The sequence below is a fragment of the Hordeum vulgare genome, chromosome 4H (genome assembly GCF_904849725.1).
Source record: "Hordeum vulgare subsp. vulgare chromosome 4H, MorexV3_pseudomolecules_assembly, whole genome shotgun sequence".
Taxonomy (NCBI): Eukaryota; Viridiplantae; Streptophyta; class Magnoliopsida; order Poales; family Poaceae; genus Hordeum; species Hordeum vulgare.
In genome coordinates, this window is record NC_058521.1 from 273,063,294 (window position 1) to 273,086,921 (window position 23,628).

A 23,628-nucleotide genomic window follows, 5' to 3' on the forward strand; every position below is an offset into this window, starting at 1 on the left:
TTCAACGGCCTCCATGAAGAAGACACCATCGGGATGGCAGACATCGGCAGGAAACTCCACTCCTGGGCTCCATCATCTGGTCGCAGCAACGGATCAAGGGGACAAAAGGGGGAGCAAAGCAACGGTGAGTACTCATCCAAAGTACTCACAAGTCTTACACCAGATATATTCTAAGTATGCATCAGTATCAAAGAAAGGGGGAGTTATATGTGGACTGACTGCAGCAATGCGAGAATAGAGGGAGAAGGCCTAGTCCTATCGAAGACTAGCATATTCAGGGTCTTGCAGCAATAGACGAGAGTAGAACAGGGGTAACACATTAATAGTCATATTGTTGCAGGATTATTAAAGTGAGGTCATGCCCCAAGATCCTCCCTCGACTCCCTGCGAGGAAGCAATCCCGAGGCAAACTAATTTCAGTTAAGTAACAATTGTAGTTGTATAAGATCAGGGCACAACTCCAAGTCGTCCTGTAACCGTGGACACGGCTATTCGAATAGTTAATTTTCATCCCTGCAAGGGTGCACCACATGTCCCGTCACGCTCGATAACACTCTGGCCGGACATACTTTTCTGGGTCCTGCCCGGCCTTGGAATATCGACACATCGCAGCATCCCTTAATCACAAGCACAATGCATCTCGGGACCACTCGGGCGCGCGCCACTACGATTGCTGACATCTGAGAAGCTTCGGCTGGTACCGCGACGCCGAGTACCCATAATTCTTCCCGCGTAGCCGGTTAGTGTGAAAAGGTCTCCGACCAACCCAGATCAAACACCCAAATCCATTAACATTTTAATTAGGCCATCAACATAGTCTCGCGGGAATCCACCCGTCTTACAACTAATCACCAATGATCCCAGTAACATGGTCGAGTAACTGTGTGGTTGTAACATCGGGGGGAATCCGAGGTATCACCCTCATTGGATTCCGAACGATGTATCCGTCAAGGTGGGCTTAGTGGAATCACCCTCGGGGGTCCCACACTTGAGGGGTCGCACGAGAGAGGTGTCATCGGAATGGTGAAAGAGGAATCACCCTCGATAACCACGACCGACTAGCTATACTACAGAGATATCATCAGGAGTACTTAGCGAGGTGTCACCCTCGGTACGCGATAGTATCTCTGTAGCGTCGTACAACTAAGGGGGGGGGGTGTATGTGTTGTGTCGGGTCTGGCTCGTCGATCAGGGATCGAGATTGTAAAGCAAGCGGGGCAACTGGACTACAGGGTCAGAGGGGATGACTGCTCCACCTATACTAAGCAAATTAAAGTACATGACTGAAAGTAGCAGTTCAACAAAAGTAGGCTATGCATCAGGTATAGGAGCTAACTACAACAGTAGCAAAATACTAATGCAAGGAGTAGGAAGAAAGACATAGGCGATATAGGAATGATCAAGGGGGGATTTGCTTGCCTTGCTGCTCTGCGGCAAAGGACTGATCGGCAGGGTCGTAGATGTACCCGGCAGCAGCATCAGTCTCAGGGTCTACCGGTAAGAAGAGGGAGAAGAAACAATAAATAATAGCAACGGTGCAACACCAAGCATGACATGGCAAGATGCAGGCTAGACATGAGCTAACGCACCAACATCCGTCATAGACGGGTCGGAAGAATATCTGACGATATTTTCCAGGTCTCGGGCTACTACCGGACAGACTCGAAACGATCGAAATGTTCCATGTTTGCTATGCTAGGGACGCGTGACAGACGAATGGACCGTGTATCCGGATTCGTCTCGTTCTGCAGATCAACTTTCATGTTGAAAATATTTTGATCTGACTTACGGATTATTTTATATTAATTTTAAAAGTTTTATTAGTTATTTAGGAATTAAAAACAGATTTGATTAATTTAAATAAAAGCAATTATGACATCAGCATGATGTCATGATGACATCAACAGTTGACTGGTCAAGTGACTAGTGGGTCCCGAACGTCATAGACAAAGTTTTAATTAAGATTAAATATTAATTAATCAGATTAATTTAGTGGCGAACCCACGTGTCATACTCTAATTATGCTAATTACCCAATTAATTAATTAATTAATATATCTATTTATTTATTTAATAAAACATTATTTTTATTTTTATATTTCAATTTTCACATTTTTTAAAAGAGGTTGTGGGGCCTCCCTGTCATAGACAGCGGGGTGCGTTGGCCCCACCGGTAAGTGGCTTTAGGCCAAATACACATTATTACTCACATATACATAACCAAACAATTAACGTATTCTCCATATACCTATATACACAAATACATACATCGTGCATCTCATACGTACAACATATGTACGACATTTATACATACATACATACATACATACGCAATACAACATTTATTTTTATTATTTCTTTCTCACATCTCACATCTCACACCTCTCTCTTAACAAAGAGAACTTCACAGAGAGAGAGCTACATCTCCACGATCTCCTACAAGTACCTAACGGCGCCGGATTGGAGTGCCGTCTGCCGGAACGGAACCGAGACGACGCGAGGGAGGAGATGGTGGGAGGAGCCCGAGGAGGGGCTCACCAACGTTGACGAGAGGGCCCGGTGAAGCCGGAGTTCTCGTGAGGCGGAGGTGACGACGAGGAGGGAGACGAGGCAGTGACGGTGGTGGCGCGGTGGTGGTGATGCCGGTGAGGACAGTCGTCGGAGAGGCCTCCCGGAGGTGGCCAACCGGCGTGACGAGGAGGAGGGGTCTCCCTGCCCGGTCCCTCCTGGACTGAGCGGGAGGAAGGGGCCAGCGGGAGATGGGGTGGTCGGCCGATGGGGGAACTGGTAGGGCTCGGTTGACGGGGGGGGGGGACCGGGAGGGCTCGGTCGGCCGGCGGGTTTGGTGCTGGTCGGTGGGGGGGGGGGGGTGGACTACCGAGAGAAGGGGTGGGGGCTTCGGTCGCCCAAGGGGCCGATTTGGGGGTCTGGTGCCTCGGGGGGATCGGGAGGCGAGGTGGGAGACGAGGTGGGGCTCGATCCCTCTGGGAGGAGCGCAGGGAAGGGGGGGGGCGAGTTGGATCGGTCCATGGGAGGGAGAGAGGAGCCGAGGGGAGAGGAGGGGTCCTCGGTTGGGGTGGGAGGACGAGAGAAGGGGGAACGTGGGGGGAAGACCGAGGGGGAGGCACGAGATCGTGGGGTGGCTCGATCTGTCGGTGGGGGAAAACCAGGGCGAGCGAGGAGTATGGGGGGGGCCCTCGAGGATTGGTGGCTGGAGCCCTGGCTGGCGGCAGCGGGGGGGGGGGGGGGGCAGGGCGAGGGGAGCCGGGTCTCGCTCGTTAGGGTTTGCTCGGCGACGGTTGGAGGCCTGGCCGTCTGGGCCACTAGGCCTAGTTGGGCCAGGGGTGGGGTTTGGCCTTCTTTTCTTTTTCTTTTTCCTTTTTTTCTCTCTCTTGTTTCTTTTTTCTTTATTTGTATTTCACTTTCAGTTTTATTTTGCCCTTATGCTTATTTCTTTATATACATTTTTTTTGCATGCTAGTTTAGAAAATATATTAACCATTATTATCTGCTACAACTCAAACATTTTTATTTCTTTACATTTGAAAATTTAATTCTTTTGTCTTTAAACTAAATATGATAACTGCTTTGATTCCTATTAGGTGACAACCTAGCTCAGTTAAACATGATGACCTAGCATCATTATGGTGTGGTTACTGTAGCTTAACTAACGGGGTGTCACAACTCTCCCCTACTAACAAGAATTCTCGTCCCGAGAATTTAGAGGTAGAAGGGAAGAGCTCGGGGTATTCATCACGAAGATGATCCTCGCGTTCCCAAGTGGCCTCATCTTTAGAATGATTCGACAATTTCACATTGAGGAACTTGGTGACTTTGCGACGAGTCTTATGTTCAGCTTGTTCGAGAATACGGACCGGGTGTCCTTTATAAGAAGGTCTTGTTGCTGCTCAAGCATATCATGGTCCATTGCTCAAATATGATCCTTGAAGCAGCGCCACAGCTGGGACACATGGAAGACATTGTGAACCTGAGAAAGGTTTGCCGGTAGTTCCAATTGATAAGCCACTCTCCCACGCCTTTCGAGAACAGTGAAAGGACCAATATAGTGAGGATCTAACTTGTCGTTGATCTCAAAACGGTGTGCACCTCTCATTGGTGTGACACGAAGATAAGCCTTTTATCCAGGTTGATAGACCATACTTTGATGATGACGGTCATACTGACTCTTCTGACGAGACTGAGCAGCCTTCAGATTCTCCAGAACAACGCGGATTTGATCTTCAACATGTTGGATAAATATCCGGACCGAAGAGTATTCGGTCCATTGAATGGTGGCTCGATAATTTTCATACGAAGCCAAGTGTAAGGGATACCTTGGAGTCAAAGATGTACAGGAGAGTCAGGTTTCAATCCTGTGGAACTTTGGGTTATGGGTTCACCATGTGGGCCAAGAATAGGCAGAGGGGTGACATAGTATACGGTCTTGGTAACAAGACATGTCAGAGGATAACCTGTCAGTTATGTTGGCAACAACGTCAGTACCAAGGGTGGGGGACGAATAGAACCATTTTCCTGCTCGTTGAAACGAGGCGGACCAAAAGGCAAGGTTCTCGTCCACCGGCGTCTACCGGAATGTTATCCACAATAGTAACATGGTCTTACTGACAGAGTTGTACACCAAGGTTTATACCTAAACAGGGAATTAACACTGCTTAGATAAGTTATGCCACAAGAAAGGTCAAACATGCCAATGGGAATGAGAATGTGTTCACACACACAAGTATTAAAGTATACCATTCCCGAGGAAAACATAGGGTATGGTATGCATGATAGGTCATCCAGTACCTAACCATCTTGATAAAGAGACAAGAAGAATCATGATGTTTACCCATACCATACGGTTTTGGATAATTGATCAGGAACAATTTAGCATTGGGCTTCCAATGTTCCTGTTGAAATCTAAAGTACCACATCCGTGCTTCGGGGTAGCATCGACATGGTAATCAGATAGAGGTTGGACTTATGGGTATACAAAAGGATCCACGAGGAACAACCTATGAAATAAGTCATATAGTTTCCGCATGAAAGGATGGCGAATCTTACATATGGGAGAATTTATAACAATAGGTCCTTCGGCCCGGTGTGCGAGACAAGACATCATCGTACCGGTTACATAAATACCAAAGTTATAATTATTGGGGAAATGTTCCAACCATCATATCTGCGCGAGATTCAGATGTGATTGTTGTCAGGACACCTCAGGCTCAAGATGCGTGAGAAGAAAAATGAAGATGCAAGATTCTCAGGGTATGAACTTCACAAGCAATCCTTGAATCATGAGTTCGATTGTAAGACACATGAACACCATGTCAAGACATTCGTGCCCACGTGAAATTCTGGAAACCATCATCGAGGATGACAAGGTTCCATGTGTAAATCTGGATTAGCTCTTATGAAAGAACTTCTTTTCCTTGATCAAATCAGTCAGTAGCTTGGTGTGCTAAGAGAAATTATATGGAGTGATGATAGTAAATCTTCAAAACATATAACACTTCGCACATGCGTGAAAGATTTGGTATTTCACGAGAGGAAGCAAAACACAACTTTCACATATTCACGGCGGAAAGAGTGCACGTGAACTTTGGGAAATACACTTCTACTATCCACATATTCTTCATGAGCTAGGCACAAGCACAATGATTTCAAGAGCTTCATCATGGAATCATAGAGAAGTTGAGGGTGTGGCTGATGGGCTCAACAACAATCCCTCAAAATTTTGACAGCCAAAATTATAATATCAAAGAGATAGCATTTGTCAAATCAAATGGTATAATGTCGTATGCTCGAGGGAACCACAACATTTAAACATTGGTAAAAAGGGTGCACCCAGAATTACTGAGTGAGTAGCACGACAAATGCTAAAATGATGAATCAACACCCGACACACTAAGAATGAAACAAGCAGTTGTTAACCTCAAGGCAACAGGGTTGCCAGAAGTATTGGATTCACACATCAGAGTTCACTTGTTGGTATCCCGGTTTGAAACAACACAGGACCAAGAAATGAATGGTGATGTCGAGAAGTATCACTATATCAAGAATTCTTAAGAGGTGCAATGATGCTCACCACATTCTTGACATAAAGATGGTAATACTCCAAGGTAGAAGATAACATAAGCTGGATAGCAAGGAACTTAAGGGACAACACAAAACATGAACACTTTTGTGGTGGAGGGAAGGCAAACAAGGATGCCGATGATAATGCAAAACATCAAGGGTGCAAGGATGGTATTTCTCATCATGCATTCGATTGATATCCTGCAAGAGCTCGGAATGCTAATGATGATTATGACACGATTGTCGAGAACTTCACGAAGATGTAATCGATCAGCGATGACATCAAGCAAGGAAATGATGAAGCCAGAGGTTGTCGGAATCACACATAAGACTGCTAGTTTTAGAATTGAGATTGCCTTTCAGGACAACCAACATGATGTGGAAAGATCGACGTAAGCGTATTGCACGACTGTATATGTGCTCCGAGGATGTGGGACAGAGATAGCATGGTCAAGCTCTAGCGTGATGATGATGTAGCTTATCAGCTTGGAGTGACATGATCGAGTACAAACTCGTAAACAAGGAAGATTACCAAAAGTTATTGAATCGCAATGCGTACTCGATTCAGTTGTCGATGTACTCGCGTGTCCAACAACTCAAACACGAGGAAGCTGGAATTAATGAAAATATCATAGTTGATGAGGAGCTCATAAGAAGTTATATAGCTCTGTGATATCCTCGAGCTACAAGGAATAATACACGGAGGTAGATCAACTTTAAGGTTTGGACCGGTGCGTTGATCTGAAGAAGACAAGTACTTTAACTCGTCTGAGAATGAAATCAAGGTAGGGCAACATGGTCGGAACCATGATTGCAGAGGACAAACCACCAATACCAGATTTAAACCACAAAATGAATGGTTATTGATACAAGAAGTCTATATGATAGGATCAACGTCGTTTCCATGGGCATGAACACAAAGTTCAAGGTCGACTCCCACTTCATCAATGCATCACCCGCCATTTATTCCTCGCCTTTGTTCGGTTGTAGCTTTGAAAGAATAATCGGCATAACACCAGAAGAGTAAGACTCGTGAAAACTCTTCGGGTCATATTAATTTAGGGAGGCATAGGTTCAACCCATCGGGGCATCTTAGGAACATATACCACAAACTTCAAGAGTAATTAACACATTCTTGAAGGGCATGGTTGACAAATCGTATGGTACAACTTATCAAAGGGAGAAGACACAATTTACCAATGGCATCATGTGTCAGGGGAAACAATCACAAGAATTTTCTAAGGCAAAGTATGTCGTCGGATAATAACTCAAATGAGTCTAGCAATCCACAAATGATCTGATGTGAGTATCGATACTCAATCAGAGGGGGTAAAACGCAAGGCATCGGATTATAGAACATCTGAAAAATATCGATACTTAACTACCAAAGGAATTAAGATTTCCAGTTTGGTGTATCATAAACGGATGCTCTGGTCAAATACCAGTAGGTTGAAAGGACTTAGATGGACAACCAACCAAAGTTGATTTGTCGAGAACCCGCTCTGTTTGGAAGGACGTATGAGCCGGAAGATAATTCATGAGTATCAACAGATGATTACGTGCATTCACCCAAAGATAGAATCAATAAGATCACAGGAAAATTCACAAAGGAATTTTAATGAATGCGGTTAGTCATATGGATTTAACCCTAATGCAAGCAGGTGAGAAAGGTCATGAACATTAGGCTACGGAGGATTTCGGAAGACCGAATAGTAAGTCGAAGAACTTTCAAAACCCATGACAACTAATGATGGGCGAATCCCCAATAAAATAATTTGTTGCATCTCGTAAAAACAAGAGCATTAGGAAAGAAAATATGAATGACATTTGTATGCAGTCATCCATAAGGGTTGACGAAGGAAGGGAAATCGCAAGAGCGATGGGCACAAGTTGTCGAGAGAAAACATCAGAGCGTACTATCGAAGTCTTCTGATGGATTAAGCCATCGTGTGGATTTACGGGGCTCTCCGGGAGAACATATTTACGAGAACCTAATGTTAGAGTTCGTAAAATCTTTAACACAAAAGAGAAGAGAGAGTAGAACCCAGAGTATAGGAAAGGAGTAAAAGATGCTAATACCACCCAATTGAGATGTGGGCCCGTAAGCCACAACATGAGTGTTAGTAAAGTTTTTCAAACACTAGACTCAACTTCGGGCAAGGAGTTGAAAAGGGGGATACCTACAGGCAGTCGGCACTGATACCAACTTGTGACGCCCTCGGTTTAATCGTACGCTAATCATACACGCAAAAGCGTACGATCAAACCCAAGGACTCATGGGAAGATATCACAACACAACTCTAGACACAAATAAAACAACATCAGCTTCATATTACAAGCCAGGGGCCTCGAGGGCTAGAATACGGAAGCTCGATAAACACACGAGTCAGCGGAAGCAACAATATCTGAGTACAGACAAAAAAAACATGGGGTGCCTTAGAGAAGGCTAGCACAAAAGATACAACGATCGAACGAGGCGAGGTCTCCTGCCAGGGAACCTCCTAAACTACTCCTATCTTCAACGGCCTCCATGAAGAAGAAACCATCGGGATGGCAGACATCGGCAGGAAACTCCACTCCTGGGCTCCATCATCTGGTTGCAGCAACGGATCATGGGGACAAAAGGGGAGCAAAGCAACGGTGAGTACTCATCCAAAGTACTCGCAAGTGTTACATCAGATCTATTCTAAGTATGCATCAATACAAAGAAAGGGGGAGGTTATATGTGGACTGACTGCAGCAATGCGAGAATAGAGGGAGAAGTCCTAGTCCTATCGAAGACTAGCATCTTCAGGGTCTTGCAGCAATAGACGAGAGTAGAACATGGGTAACACATTAATAGTCATATTGTTGTAGCATTATTAAAGTGAGGTCACGCCCCAAGATCCTCCCTCGACTCCCTGCGAGGAAGCAATCCCGAGGCAAACTAATTCGAGTTAAGTAACAATTGTAGATGTATAAGATCAGGGCACAACTCCAAGTCGTCCTGTAACCGTGGACACGACTATTCGAATAGTTAATTTTCATCCCTACAAGGGTGCACCACATGTCCCATCACGCTCGATAACACTCTGGCTGGATATACTTTTCTGGGTCCTGCCCGGCCTCGGAATATCGACACGTCGCAGCCCCACCTAAGACTAATCAGAGAGAAGGAGATGGTGGGAGGAGCCCGAGGAGGGGCTCACCGACGTTGACGAGAGGGCCCGGTGAAGCCAGAGTTCTCGTGAGGCGGAGGTGACGGTGAGGAGGGAGACGAGGCGGTGACGGTGGTGGCGCGGTGGTGGTGATGCCGGTCAGGACGGTCGCCGGAGAGGCCTCCCAGAGGTGGCCAACCAGCGTGACGAGGAGGTGGGGTCTCCCTGCCCGGTCCCTCCTGGACCGAGCGGGAGGAAGGGGCCGGCGAGAGATGGGGTGGTCGGCCAACGGGGGAACCGGTAGGGCTCGGTCGACGGGGGGGGGGGGGGGGAACCGGGAGGGCTCGGTTGGCCGGCGGGTTTGGTGATGGTCGGTGGGGGGGTGGACTACCGAGAGAAGGGGTGGGGGCTTCGGTTGCCGAAGTGGCCGATCTGGGGGTCTGGTGCCTCGGGGGGATCGGGAGGCGAGGTGGGGCTCGGTCCCTCTGGGAGGAGCGCAGGGAAGGGGGTGCGAGTTAGCTCGGTCCCTGGAAGGGAGAGAGGAGCCGAGGGGAGAGGAGGGGTCCTCGGTTGGGGTGGGAGGACAAGAGAAGGGGGAACGTCGGGGGAAGGCCGAGGGGGAGGCATGGGATCGTGGGGTGGCTCGGTCTGTGGGTGGGGGAAAACCAGGGCGAGCGAGGAGTATGGGGGGCCCTCGAGGGTTGGTGGCGGGAGCCCCTGCTGGCGGCGGCGCGGGGGGGGGGGGGGGGGCAGAGCGAGGGGAGCCGAGTCTCGCTCGCTAGGGTTTGCTCGGCGGCGGTTGGAGGCTTGGCCGGCTAGGCCACTAGGCCCAGTTGGGCCAGGGGTGGGGGTTTGGCCTTCTTTTCTTTTTCTTTTTTCCTTTTTTTTCTTGGTTGTTTCTTTTTTCTTTATTTGTATTTCATTTTCAGTTTTATTTTACCCTTATGCTTATTTCTTTATATACATATTTTTCTGCATGCTAGTTTAGAAAATATGTTAACCATTATTATCTGCTACAACTCAAACATTTTTATTTCTTTACATTTGAAAATTTAATTCTTATGTCTTTAAACTAAATATGATAACTGCTTTGTTTCCTATTAGGTGACAATTTAGCTTAGTTAAACATGATGACCTAGCATCATTATGGTGTGCTTACTGTAGCTTAACTACCGGGGTGTCACACAGACGAACTAAATAGAGCTGAGATTGGAGGCGGTGGAGCTTCGTGGGCCCCACAAGCTTGCCAGGCGCGGCCAGGGGGGCCTGCGCCTGGTGGGCTTGGGGGCTCCACGCTCCACCCCTCCGGTTGATTCTTGCGCCAATATTTTTTATATATTCCAGAAAAATTCTCCGTAAATTTTCAGGTCATTCCGAGAACTTTTATTTCTGCGCAAAAACAACACCATGGCAATTCAGCTAAAAACAGCGTTAGTCCGGGTTAGTTCCATTCAAATCATGCAAATTAGAGTCCAAAACAAGGGCAAAAGAGTTCGGAAAAGTAGATACGACGGAGACGTATCAACTCCCCAAGCTTAAAGCCTTGCTTGTCTTCAAGCAATTCAGTTGACAAACTGAAAGAGACAAAAAAAACCTTTACGAACTCTGTTTGATCTTGTTGTTGCAACTATGTCTAACTCATAACCAGAGTTTCAGCAAGATCACAAGCAAACCACATAAGCAAATGACATCTAGGTCTCACGGTAAACTCATATCAAAGGCATAATCAACTAGCGAGCAAATAATAATAAGTCTCAAACGTCAACACTTCAATCAAAACAATCATGAAGCAGTACGAACAGATGGTATCTCACTAGTTCTTTCTGAGACCGCAAAACATAAATGCAGAACACCTTGAAAGACCAAGGGCTGACTAAACATTGTAATTCATGGCAAAGAAGATCCAGTCATAGTTATACTCAATCACTGTTAAAAGCAAAGCATAAAATTGACAGAGGTGCTCTCTAATTGGTGCTTTATAAGAAGAGGATGACTCAACAGGAACATAAATAGACAGGCCCTTCGCAGAGGGAAGCATTGATTTGAGAGGTGCCAGAGCTCAAGCTTTGAAAACAGAGATAATAATTTTGGGTGGCATGCTTTCATTGTCAACGCAATGACTAAGAGTTTTCACCATCTTCCACGCTACACATGCTATAGGCGGTTCCCAAACAGAAAAGTAAAGTTTTGACTCCCCCACCACCAATCAATCACACTCCACGACTAGCCGAATACTCAGGTGCCGTCCATACCAACATCAATCCTGGGGGAGTTTTGTTTGCAATTATATTTTTGATTTGAGCATGGAACTGGGAATTATAATTACCGACTCCTTTCTCGTGAATGATAGTGAATAAACACATATCGAGGATAACACGCCTAGCATGGAAGATACTAATAGCCCCCTGTCACCACGTGAGCGGTTCAGGCATGCAAAACAGATTATTTCTTGAAGGTTTGGAGAGTGGCACATGCAAATTTACTTGGAACGGCAGGTAGATACCGCAGATAGGTAGGTATGGTGGACTCGTATGGGACAACTTTGGGTTTATGGAAGTGGATGGACAAGCAGTATTCCCGCTTAGTACAAGTGAAGGCTAGCAAAAGACTGGGAAGCGACCAACTAGAGAGCGACAACAGTCATGAAAATGAATTGAGATTAACCAACATTGAGTGCAAGCATGAGTAGGACATAAATCACCATGAACATGAACATCATAGAGGCTGTGTTGATTTTGTTTCAACTACATGCGTGAACATGCGCCAAGTCAAGCCACTTGAATCATTCAAAGGAGGATACCATCCTATCATACTACAACACAGTCATCTCAACATTCATGTGGGCATCCAAGACAAACCATTATAAGCTCCTAGCTAAGTAAGCATGGCAACAAAAACTATGATCTCTAAGTTGTCATTGCAAACATGTTTCTCCCACAACAAAGCTGAATCAGGCATGATGATCTAGTCATATTTACAAAAACAAAATAGATCGAGTTCATACCAGCTTTTCCAGGCTCGGTCACTTCATCATATATCATCATTATTGCCTTTCACTTGCACGACCGAATGATGTGAACAATAATAAGAGTGCTCGTGCATTGGAATAAGCTGGAATCTGCAGGCAAACACAAAGGAGAAGACAAAGTAATATGGCTCTTTGACAGATAAACAGATATGCACGCGAGAGCCACTAAACATTGTAACCATGGTCTTCTACCTTGACCCCCAAAAAAAGAAAACTATTTACACAGGAAAGCTCCCAACAAGCAAAAGAAGAAAAAGAAAATCTTTTTGGGTTTTCTCAAACTAGACAGACACACGAAAAAAAAACCAAGAAAAAGAAAATAAACTAGCATGGATGATAAAGTGGCAAAGTGTGAACACCGACGAACAAAGTGAAAGCATAAGCAAGAATGTAAAGTCGATGAGAAACACGTACTCCCCCAAGCTTAGGCTTTTGGTCTAAGTTGGTCTAATCCCATGGATGGTCCGGGCGATACCCAAAATCATAATGGGGGTTATACGGGAGCGCTGCAACCACTGCCTAAATAGCTGCCTCACGGAGACGAGCAGCATTTGCCTCCCTCTCATACTCTTTTGCCTCTCCTCTGGTTATGTAATATCTCCGTTTTACCTGAAAGTCAAAGAAGTCAGGAGCAGGAAGGGTAACATGGAAAACACGCTGTCGGTTAAATATTAGCCGGTATAGGAGGGATTCGTCATCCCTCTCAAGGAACTGATAGCGTGTCAAAGCGGTGCGATCAAGGAAAGCTGTATGGAGCGGGGGATCTCCTTCGCGGATGGGTACTCCAAGAAAATTTGCTATGCGAGTGGCATAGATCCCACCAAATAAATCCCCTACATTAGCATTATTATTCAGCCTCCTTGCTATAGTAGCTCCCATGTTGAAACTTCTATCACCCGTTACTGCGCTCTTAAGAATACTAAGGTCGGGTGCGTAGAGGTGACAATGCTCAATCTTGCCATTAATGCATCTGCCTATGAAGAGGGCAAAATAATGCAAGACAGGAAAATGAATGCTCCCCATGGTAGCCTGTGTAATATCTCTAGTTTCTCCGACAGTTATACGAGAGAAAAAAATCTCTAACCGAAGATTTAGGAGGATCATTGAGACTACCCCAAATAGGTATCTTGCAAATTCTATTGAAATCCTCTAAATCCATGGTATACGATTTGTCATAGAGATCAAACAGTACAGATGTATCACGACCAACTGAAAATTTGAATCAACGAATAAAAGAGGCGGTGAGAGCAACATACTGTTCACATTTATCGGAGATGAATTCTTCGAGTCCGACGTTGTGAACAAGTGTATCAAACTCTTCTTTGAAACCCGCCTCAATCATAAATTCATCAGAAGGCCATTCACATGGTTGTACCTGTGCGTTCCTCGGTTGGTAAGGATCGGACTCCCGAATCACAAGACGGGGACCTCTCTTGCTTGAGGAACCACCATGATAGTTTCTCCTGAACATCTTCCTTTTCTGAAATTTTTAGTGACTCTAAGGAAAAGTGAACAAGGCTCAACAAAACTCATAGCAACTACTCCCACAAGTGCATAGAGGCCATATTACGCATCAAAACCACTTGGGACCAGCTAAAATTAGCATGCAAAGCTCAAGAACAGGGTCACCAAGGCAGAAAAAATACGCGAAGTATAAGGCACTAGAGCAAAAAGTAATTGGACCAATGGAGGAGTCACTTACCAAAGAGTAATTTCCCCAAAAGAGTTCGAAGAATGGTGCTTTGAGCAAGGAGATCGAAAATCCCAGAAAGAAGAGCAAGCACACGGGTTTGAGCTGCGAAACGATTTTTTCTGGAGGTAGGAGAAGCAGATGGGAGCTAGAATGAGTGGAGGGGGTGCACGTGGGCCCCACAAGCCTGGTAGGCGCGGCCAGGGGGGTGCCCGCGCCTCCAGGGCTTGTGGCCCACTGGTGCAGCCCCCAGACTAGCTCTTTGTCTCAGTATTTTTCAAAAAATCCAGAAAAATTCATACTTGATTTTCAGGACGTCCAAAGAACTTTTATTTTCGGGGTACTTTTCCACGGGACGCTAAAACAGAAAGCAGAGAAAACTAAACTAAATCTATCATTTTTCTTCTAAGCAACCGAAGGTGAAAGCTTGGAACAGAGGTTTGTGACTCCTCGATTCATCCATCTCATGGTCAGCGAAAGAAATCTGTCAATGAGGTTGATCAAGTCTCCTTGACAAACTTTTTCGAATCGCAAAAGAGAACGGAGAATTTTCAAATAGTCACTAGGTTACCTCAATGGGGATGTGTATCTCCCCAACAAGCAAATCATACTTCATCTTAACAGGAGGAATAGGGCATTCAAAGCTCCCAATAAGAATCGATGAAGTTTTTTCATTAGCATTGATGCAATGTACTCTATATTGTTTCTTCGGAAAGTGCACCGTATGCTCATTACCATTGACATGGAAAGTGACATTGCCTTTGTTGCAATCTATAACAACCCCTGCAGTGTTTAAAAAGGGTCTTCCGAGGATGACCGCCATGGCATCGTCCTCGGGAATATCCAGAATAACAAAGTCTGTTAAGATAGTGACGCTAGCAACCACAACAGGCACATCCTCGCAAATGCCGATAGGGAAAGCAGTTGATTTGTCGGCCATTTGCAGAGAGATTTCAGTGGGTGTCAACTTATCCAGTTCAAGTCTACAATAAAGAGAAAGAGGCATAACACTAACATTGCCTCCAAGATCGCATAAAGCCGTTCTAACGTAGTTGCCTTTAATGGAGCAAGGTATAGTGGGCACTCCGGGATCACCTAGTTTCTTAGGAGTTCCACCCTTGAAGGTATAATTAGCAAGCATGGTGGAAATCTCAACCTCAGGTATCCTCCTCTTATTAGTCACAATATCCTTCATGTACTTAGCATATGGAGACATTTTGAGCATATCTGTCAGACGCATTTGCAGAAAGACAGGTCTAGTCATTTCAACAAATCACTCAAAATCCTCATCATCCTTTTTATTGGATGGTTTGGGAGGAAAGGGCATGGGTTTCTGAACCCATGGTTCCCTTTCTTTACCATGCTTCCTAGCAGCGAAGTCATTCTTATCGTATCTTCTATTCTTAGGCTGTGGGTTATCAAGATCAACTGGTTCAATCTCCACATCCTTATCATTGCTAGGTTGAGCATCATCATGAACATCACTATTGATATTATCATTAGGCTCATGTTCATCACCAGATTGTGTTTCAACATTAGAGACAGAGACATTGTTTGGACTCTCAGGTGTAGCAGCATCAGGGTTGCTAGCATGCAAGTTCCTATCATCTTTCTTGTTCTTTCTAGGATGACTAGGTGCATCAGTGCTAACTCCTTGAGAATCTTGTTCAATTCTCTTCGGATGACCCTCGGGACACAAAGGTTCCTCGGTCATTCTACCGCCTCTAGTGACGACTCTGACAGAATTGTCATTCAACTCATTGAGCAAGTCATTCTGAGCTTTAAGTACTTGTTCTACCTGAGTGGTAACCATAGAGGCATGTTTACTCAAGAGCTTAAGATCATTGACGTTTCTGTCCACACAAGCACTTAAATGACTAAGCATACGAGCATTTTGTTCCAATTGTCTGCTAACATAAACATTGAAACTTTGTTGTTGGGCAACAAAGTTATCAAATTCATCCAAGCATAAGCTAGCAGGTTTATCAACATTAATATCACTCTCATTGAATCTACGAAGATAATTTACTTCTACTACCTGTATCGGGTTATCAAGACCATGGATCTCTTCGATAGGTGGTAGATTTTTGACATCTTTAGTTTTAATGCCTTTCTCTTTCATAGATTTCTTAGCTTCTTGCATATCTTCGGGACTGAGGAATAGAATACCTCTTTTCTTTGGAGTTGGCTTAGGAGGTGGTTCGGGAATAGTCCAAGCATTTCATTGCACAAGATGTTACTCAATAGAATCTCAGCTTGTTCTACAGTTCGTTCCATAAAAACACAACCAACACAACTATCTAGGTGGTCTTTGGAAGCATCGGTAAGTCCATTATAGAAGATATCAAGTATTTCATTCTTCTCGAGAGGGTGATCAGGCAAAGCATTGAGTAGCTGGACGAGCCTCCCCCAAGCTTGTTGGAGACTCTCTTCTTCAACTTGCGCAAAGTTGTATATTTCCTGCAAGGCAGCTTGCTTCTTATGGACAGGGAAATATTTTTCAGAGAAGTAGTAGACCATATCCTAGGGGCTACGCACATAACCAGGAGCAAGAGAAGTGAACTAGGTCTTAGCATCATCCTTTAGCAAGAAAGGAAACAACTTGAGTATATAGTAGTGGCAGATCTTTTCCTCACTCGTGAATAGGGTGGCTATATCGTGCAGTTTGGTAAGATGGGCTACAACCGTTTCAGACTCATAACCGTGAAAAGGATCAAATTCGACCAGAGTGATTAACTGAGGGTCGACAGAGAATTCATAATCCTTATCGGTCACAAAGATAGGCGAAGTAGCAAACTTCTGGTCGTATTTCATCCTAGCGTTCAGAGATTTTTTCTTTCCACTTGCGCAGTAAATTCTCAACATCATATCTATCCTTACACGCAAGAAAATCCTCATCTATCTCTCCCTCCATAACATAATGCTCAGACATACCAGGCAATTCATATCTACGAGAGCTAGTTCTAGCACGCAAAATAGCAGGTTCTACTTCAATAGTATCAGCAGTTTCAGAAGTATCATCACATCTAGCAGCAACTCTAGCAATTTGTGCATCAAGGAATGCACCTAGTGGCAAAGCAGTATCAAGCATAACATCATCACGCAAAGCAGTATCAAGCATAACATCATCAGGCAAAGCAGTATCAATATTTCTAGCAGGAGGTGGTGTCGCAAACTTACTCATAACGGAAGGTGAATCAAGTGCAGAGCTAGATGGCAGTTCCTTACCTGTCCTCGTAGTTGAGGGCAAGACTTTAGTTCTTGGATCTTTCGGATTCCTCATAGTGACCAGTAGACATAAATCCCAAGTGACTCAGAGAATATAGTTGTGCTTCCCCGGCAAGGGCGCCAGAAAATAGTCTTGATAACCCACAAGTATAGGGGATCGCAACAGTTTTCGAGGGTAGAGTATTCAACCCAAATTTATTGATTCGACTCAAGGGGAAGCCAAATAATATTCTCAAGTATTAGTAGCTGAGTTGTCAATTCAACCACACTTGAAAGATTTAGTATCTGCAGCAAAGTATGAGTAGCAAGGTAGTATGATAGCAGTAGTAGCAACAGTAACCAGTAACAACAGAGTAACAGTAGCAGCAGTGACAACAGTAGGAGCAAAGTAACGTAGCAAGGACCAGTAGTAAAAGACTCGTAGGCATTGGATCGGTGATGGATGATTATGCCGGATGTTATTCATCATGCAACAGTTATAACACGGAGAGATAAGTAACTAGCTCCAGTTAGTCAATCTAATGTAGGCATGTATTCCGTATGTAGTCATACGTGCTTAGGGAAAAGAACTTGCATGACATCTATTGTCCATCCCTCCCATGGCAGCGGGCTCCTAATGGAAACTACGGGATATTAAGGTTCTCCTTTTAATAAAGAATCGGACCAACGCATTAACACTTGGTGAATACATGAACTCCTCATTCTATGGTCATCTCCAGGAGTGCTTCCGGCTATTGTCACTCCGGGGTTGCCGGGTCATAACACATAGTAGGTGACTACAACTTGCAAGATAGGATCAAGAACACACATATATTGGCGACAACATAATAGGTTCAGATCTGAAATCATGGCACTCGAGCCCTAGTGACAAGCATTGAGCATGGCACAGTAGTAGCAACATCAATCTCAGAACATAGTGGATACTAGGGATCTATCCCCGTCAAAACTAACTCGATTACATGATAGATCTCATCCAACCCATCACCGTCCAGCAAGCCTACGATGAGATTACTCACGAACGGTGAAGAGCATCATGGAATTGGCGATGAAGGAAGGTTGATGATGACGATGGCGACGATTTCCCCTCTCCGGAGCCCAAAACGGACTCCAGATCTGCCCTCGAGATGAACAACAGGAGGTGGCGGTGCCTCCGTATCGTATAACGCGATGAACTCTTCTCCTTGATTTTTTCGGGCGAGACGGACTAAATAGAGCTGAGATTGGAGGTGGTGGAGCTTCGTGGGCCCCACAAGCCTGCCAGGCGCGGCCAGGGGGCCCCCCGCCTGGTGGGCTTGTGGGCTCCACGCTCCACCCCTTCGGTTGATTCTTGCGCTAGTATTTTTTATATATTCCAGAAATATTCTCCGTAAATTTTCAGGTCATTCCGAGAACTTTTATTTCTGCGCAAAAACAACACCATAGCAATTGTGCTGAAAACAACGTTAGTCCGGGTTAGTTCCATTCAAATCATGCAAATTAGAGTCCAAAACAATGGCAAAAGAGTTCGGAAAAGTAGATACGACGCAAACGTATCAGACGCCTCAGCGTGAGTGTTTATTTCTTTTCTTTTGTTGTTGTGGAATTTCATGCCTTTGATGAACGAGTGGAATTTGCTTGTCAGAGATGCTACCTCGGTGACGTCGCCTCCGCGAGATGAAGAGGATCACATGGACGTGGATATTGCACACGTGGCCACCTCCCAACGAGGTATAACAAATCTTCACTCTGTTCTGTTTTCTGGATATAATTCGTCGATTGGATAAGCTAACATTGTCGATTGACAGCTACAAATGTCATCCACTTGGAAGACAATGATGAACTGCATCGATCGACTGCTGAATTGCCTTCAGACCTTGGCGACTCGTCGTGAGCCAAAACTGGGCTTGAGATTCCGCTGCCGAATGCTCCTCCAGCGAGTTCAACCCTTGTGACTCGAGCACCGATGGAGCAACTTCCGGTAACTCCCGTGACTTTAGCTACAATCCCGACTCCTCCAATGTATGCATTCTCTCCGCACTGTGTCCCAAAAGATCAGATTGGAGCTGGTAAAGTGGCCATGATCTAGGCTGAGCAGATGCTGCTGCGAACCAAGGAGGCGTATGAGGCCAGCAAGTTGGCGTATGATGCCAGCTCGGTGCTTCATGCTAATGTCCGAGTAAGTGCGATTGTAAGTTCATTTCCGATTGAATTTTGTCCATCTTGACTCTACACCCACTGGGTGTTTTCTTTTTGGCATATACTTGCTTGTTTCTCGTCCAGTGGGGGCATGCTGGGTGCACCCACTAGGTGTAGTCCCCGAGACCGCTGTCGAATGATGGTGACGTCGGCAGGGGTCTTTGATTGGTTTTTGATAGTCGTTGACACTCGACGAGACATACCTACGCGAGTGATAATAAGTCCAGTGGGGGCACGCTAAGTGCACCCACTAGGTATAGTCCTCAAGACCGCCGTCGAGTGCTTGCATCGACGGGTGTGTGATTGAGACAATTTTAGATATTTGCTCTCTTTTTTTTGACTCGGACAAGCCAGACTTGGTCGAGTGGTGTTGTATCCGGTGGGGGCACGCTCAGTGCACCCACTGGGTGTAGTCCCTGAGACTACCGTCGATCGTTTACGATGGGAAATAGTCTTAAGAACTTGGACTCAAGGTCCTTTTTCGTACTTGTAGTACTTTTATCACTTAGTCTGTTGAGTGAATATTTTTCCTTAGTGTCTCCACTGCTGAACTTTTGTTGTAGGGACGAAAAGGTATGAACCAACAAGATTTATCCTGCAGGTTTCATGGACATTATTTCCATCAACCATGATATGATGCTTTGCATGGGTGTGGGGTGGGGTGGCGGGCGACCATCTAGTCGACTGAACTGCTCTTCTCCACTTGGGAGTGGAGAAATATTAGTGCCAACTGAACTACTTCTTTGATGATTTCAGAAAACCCGTGAGCTTGGGACCAAGTACGTCGACTTGGAAAAGGACAAGAACCAGATTCAACTTGATTTGGAGGTGACCACAAATGACCTAAAACTCTTGAAGAAGGTGCTTGAAGACAAAGACAAAGCACTTGCTGAGGCTAAGGAGAAATCCGAGGACGCGGAGAAGAAGCTCACTGCAGCCAACAAATTGGAGCATGAGAATGCCAAACTGAAGCAGGAAAGGGCCGACTGGAACAAGAAGCTTGAACAGATGACTAAGAGGAGGAACGACCTCGAGAACTACTTGGGCGACTTCGCAAAGAAGATTTTCGACATGCTTTTTGGTAACTTTCTTTCGCCGAGTGAATTTCCTCCATTTCCACCGAATGATAGTGTGGCCAACTTTTCATTTTCCCTTTGTGTAGACTTCTGCCAAGACTTTGACAAGGAGAGTGAAGAGAGCGAGCCAAATATGGACCCCACCAAGTCACCCGTTCGGGATGATGTGGCCATGAACATGTTTAGCCTCGACGCTCTTCTAAAAAAATGTTCAAGGATATGTCGCCCGACTGAGTGCTGCACTGGAGAGGACCGACAAGGAACTTTGGCCAGAAGACACCCTCCCGACTGACCTTGAGTAAATGATGAGCCACCTCAACCAGATTCCCAGTCAAGTACAGGCATGGAAGAAATCTGCTACACGCTGCGGAGCTGACGTGGATCTTTCACTCGTCTGGGTCCATTGCAAGGAGGCTAAGGAGGACAAACTAAAGGTGCTCCAGGTGGCCGACACGAAAAAGTTTAGTTCGAGAACTTCATGGAGACCTTAATTAACGCACCCACCCGCATTGCTGATGGGTTGATCTAGACACCTTCGTCGAGCTTGCGAGTCCCGGCGAGCCTTGAAAAAATTTGATTGCAGTTCAAACTTTACTTGCCTCGGTATGCCGAGTGATGTTGTAACCGTTTTAAACTTCGTTTGGGTCTTAAGACCGAGTACTTTTGTTTGTGTAGACAACCTTAATCTAGAGATCTTGAGTTTATCTGCATTTTGCTTTTCAATCCTTTGCCTGACTAAGTTTGTTTGGTTTTTGAATGATCTTGATGTTCATTACTTAGAAGAATTTTGAGCTTAGGCGAAACCTTGTTTGCGGCTAAGTCTCTAAGTAAGAGGAGTGCTCGTCATTAGGATTTTTTTTACTTAGGAGAAGACTGATTCGCAGCTAAGTATCCGAGTGAATAGGTTGCTATTCACTCGATTGGATTTTAACTTAGGCGAAAACTTGTTCGCACCTAAGTTTCCAAGTGAGAGGTTGCTAACCACTCGGAGGGTTTTTAACTTAGTCGAAGACTTGTCCACAACTAAGCCCCCGAGTGAGAGGGTCACTCGCCACTCGGAGTGTTTTTAACTTAGGCGAAGACATGTTCGCGGCTAATCCCCCGAGAGAGAGGATCCCTCACCACTCGGAGTGTTTTTCTGAATATGAGATTGCACGATCGAAATCGACAAAAACGGTGGGAGTCATAACTTTGATAAGCAACATTGTCTAGAACACTCTTATTACATCAAACCACCCAATCGTCAAGTGTAAAAACGTCGAAGTAAATCTGCGTTCCAAGCACGTGGTTCGTCAATTCTCTTCTTGAGGTTGAAGAGGTGGTAGGCCCCATTGTTCAACACTTTGGTAAGGACGAAAGGACCTTCCCATGCGAGGGCGAGCTTGTGAGGCCGTTGCTAATGCACTCGGAGCACGAGATCACCTTCGTGGAATGACCGACTCCTGACATGCCTTGCATGGAAACGGTGCAGATCCTGCTGGTATATCATCGACCGAATCAAGGCCAGTTCACACTCTTCTTCCACAATATCTACACCGTCCTGTCGTGCCTGTTCGGATTCAGCCTCGGAATAAAGTTGTACTCGGGGAGAATTGTGAAGGTGATCACTTGGCAAAATGGCTTCGACTCCATATACCAAGAAGAAAGGAGTGCATCCATTCGACCGGTTGGGAGTCATCCTCAAGCCCCACAGAACTAATGATAACTCAGTAACCCAAGCTCCAACTACATGTTCCAGATCTCGCATGAATCGAGGCTTCAACCCTTGAAGGATAAGGCCATTCGCTCGCTCGGCTTGACCATTAGTCTGGGGGTGCGCGACGGACGCGTAATCCACCCGAGTGCCTTGGGCGGAGCAAAAGTATGTGAATTCTCCCGAGTCTAAGTTGGAACCATTGTATGTGATGATACTATGGGGAACTCCATACCGGAACATTATTTTCTTCATGAACTTGATAGTAGTGTGTGAATCCAGATTTTTTATGGGTTTAGCTTCAATCCACTTGGTGAACTTGTCGACTGCTACAAGCAAATGCGTGAATCCACTCTGGCCCGTTCGGAGAGGATCGACCATATCCAAACCCCATTCAACGAACGGCCAGACGAATGGAATAGTATTCAGGGCTGACGCAGGCTTTTGTGACGAGTTTGAGTAAAATTGACATCCTTTGCAGTGATCCAGGATTTCCTTAGCCATTTCATTAGCGCGCAATCGGAAAAAACCAGCTCGGTATGCTTTGGCAATAACCGCCTGAGAGGATGCATGATGACCATATGTCCCTGAGTGAATTTCCTCTAGAACCAATCGACCTTCCTCGGGAGAGATGCACCGTTGAGCTACGCTAGTTACACTTTCTTTGTAAAGTTGTCCATCCATTTACAGTAAACGCCTTGGACATGCGAACAATCTGTCGAGCCTCAACCTTATCTTCTCGGAGTTCTTGCCTCAATATGTATGCAATATATGGCACCGTCCAATTGAGCTTAATCACCAGAATCTCCATGACCAGATCAATGACTGCTGGGACATCAACCTCAGTCGGATTGGAAGTGCTTATCGCTTGTGGGGGCTCTTCAATGAAGGGATCTTCTTGCACCCAAGGAGAATGTAAGTGTTCCAGAAACACATTGCTAGGTACAGGCTTCAGAGTGGATCCAATCTTGGCTAGGTCGTCAGCTGCTTGATTCTTCACCCGGGGAATATGATGACGTTCCAAACCTTCAAACTTCTTCTCAAGATTTCTCACTACATGGCAATACCCAGTCATGGCAGGGTTCCTGACATCCCACTCCTTCATCACTTGATTGACCACCAAATCTGAATCACCGTATAGCATGAGGCGCCAGACGCTGAGTGAGATGGCCATATGTAACCCGTAGAGGAGTGCCTCGTATTCAACTTCCTTATTGGAGGAATCAAAGTGAATCCGGAGGACATATCTGAGCTTGTCACCCTTTGGAGATACCAATACCATGCCAACACCAGATCCATTCAACATTTTAGAGCCATCAAAGAACACGGTCCAGCGTGCCGAGTGAATTTGAGTTGGTTGCTGTTGTTCTACCCACTCGACCATGAAATCAACAAGTGCTTGAGAATTGATTGCCTTCTTTGCTTCAAATTTGATACCAAAGTATAGGAGTTTGATGGCTCATTTGGCCACTCGACCAGCCGTGTCTTGGTTGTTGAGGATCTCAGACAATGGAGCATCAGTGA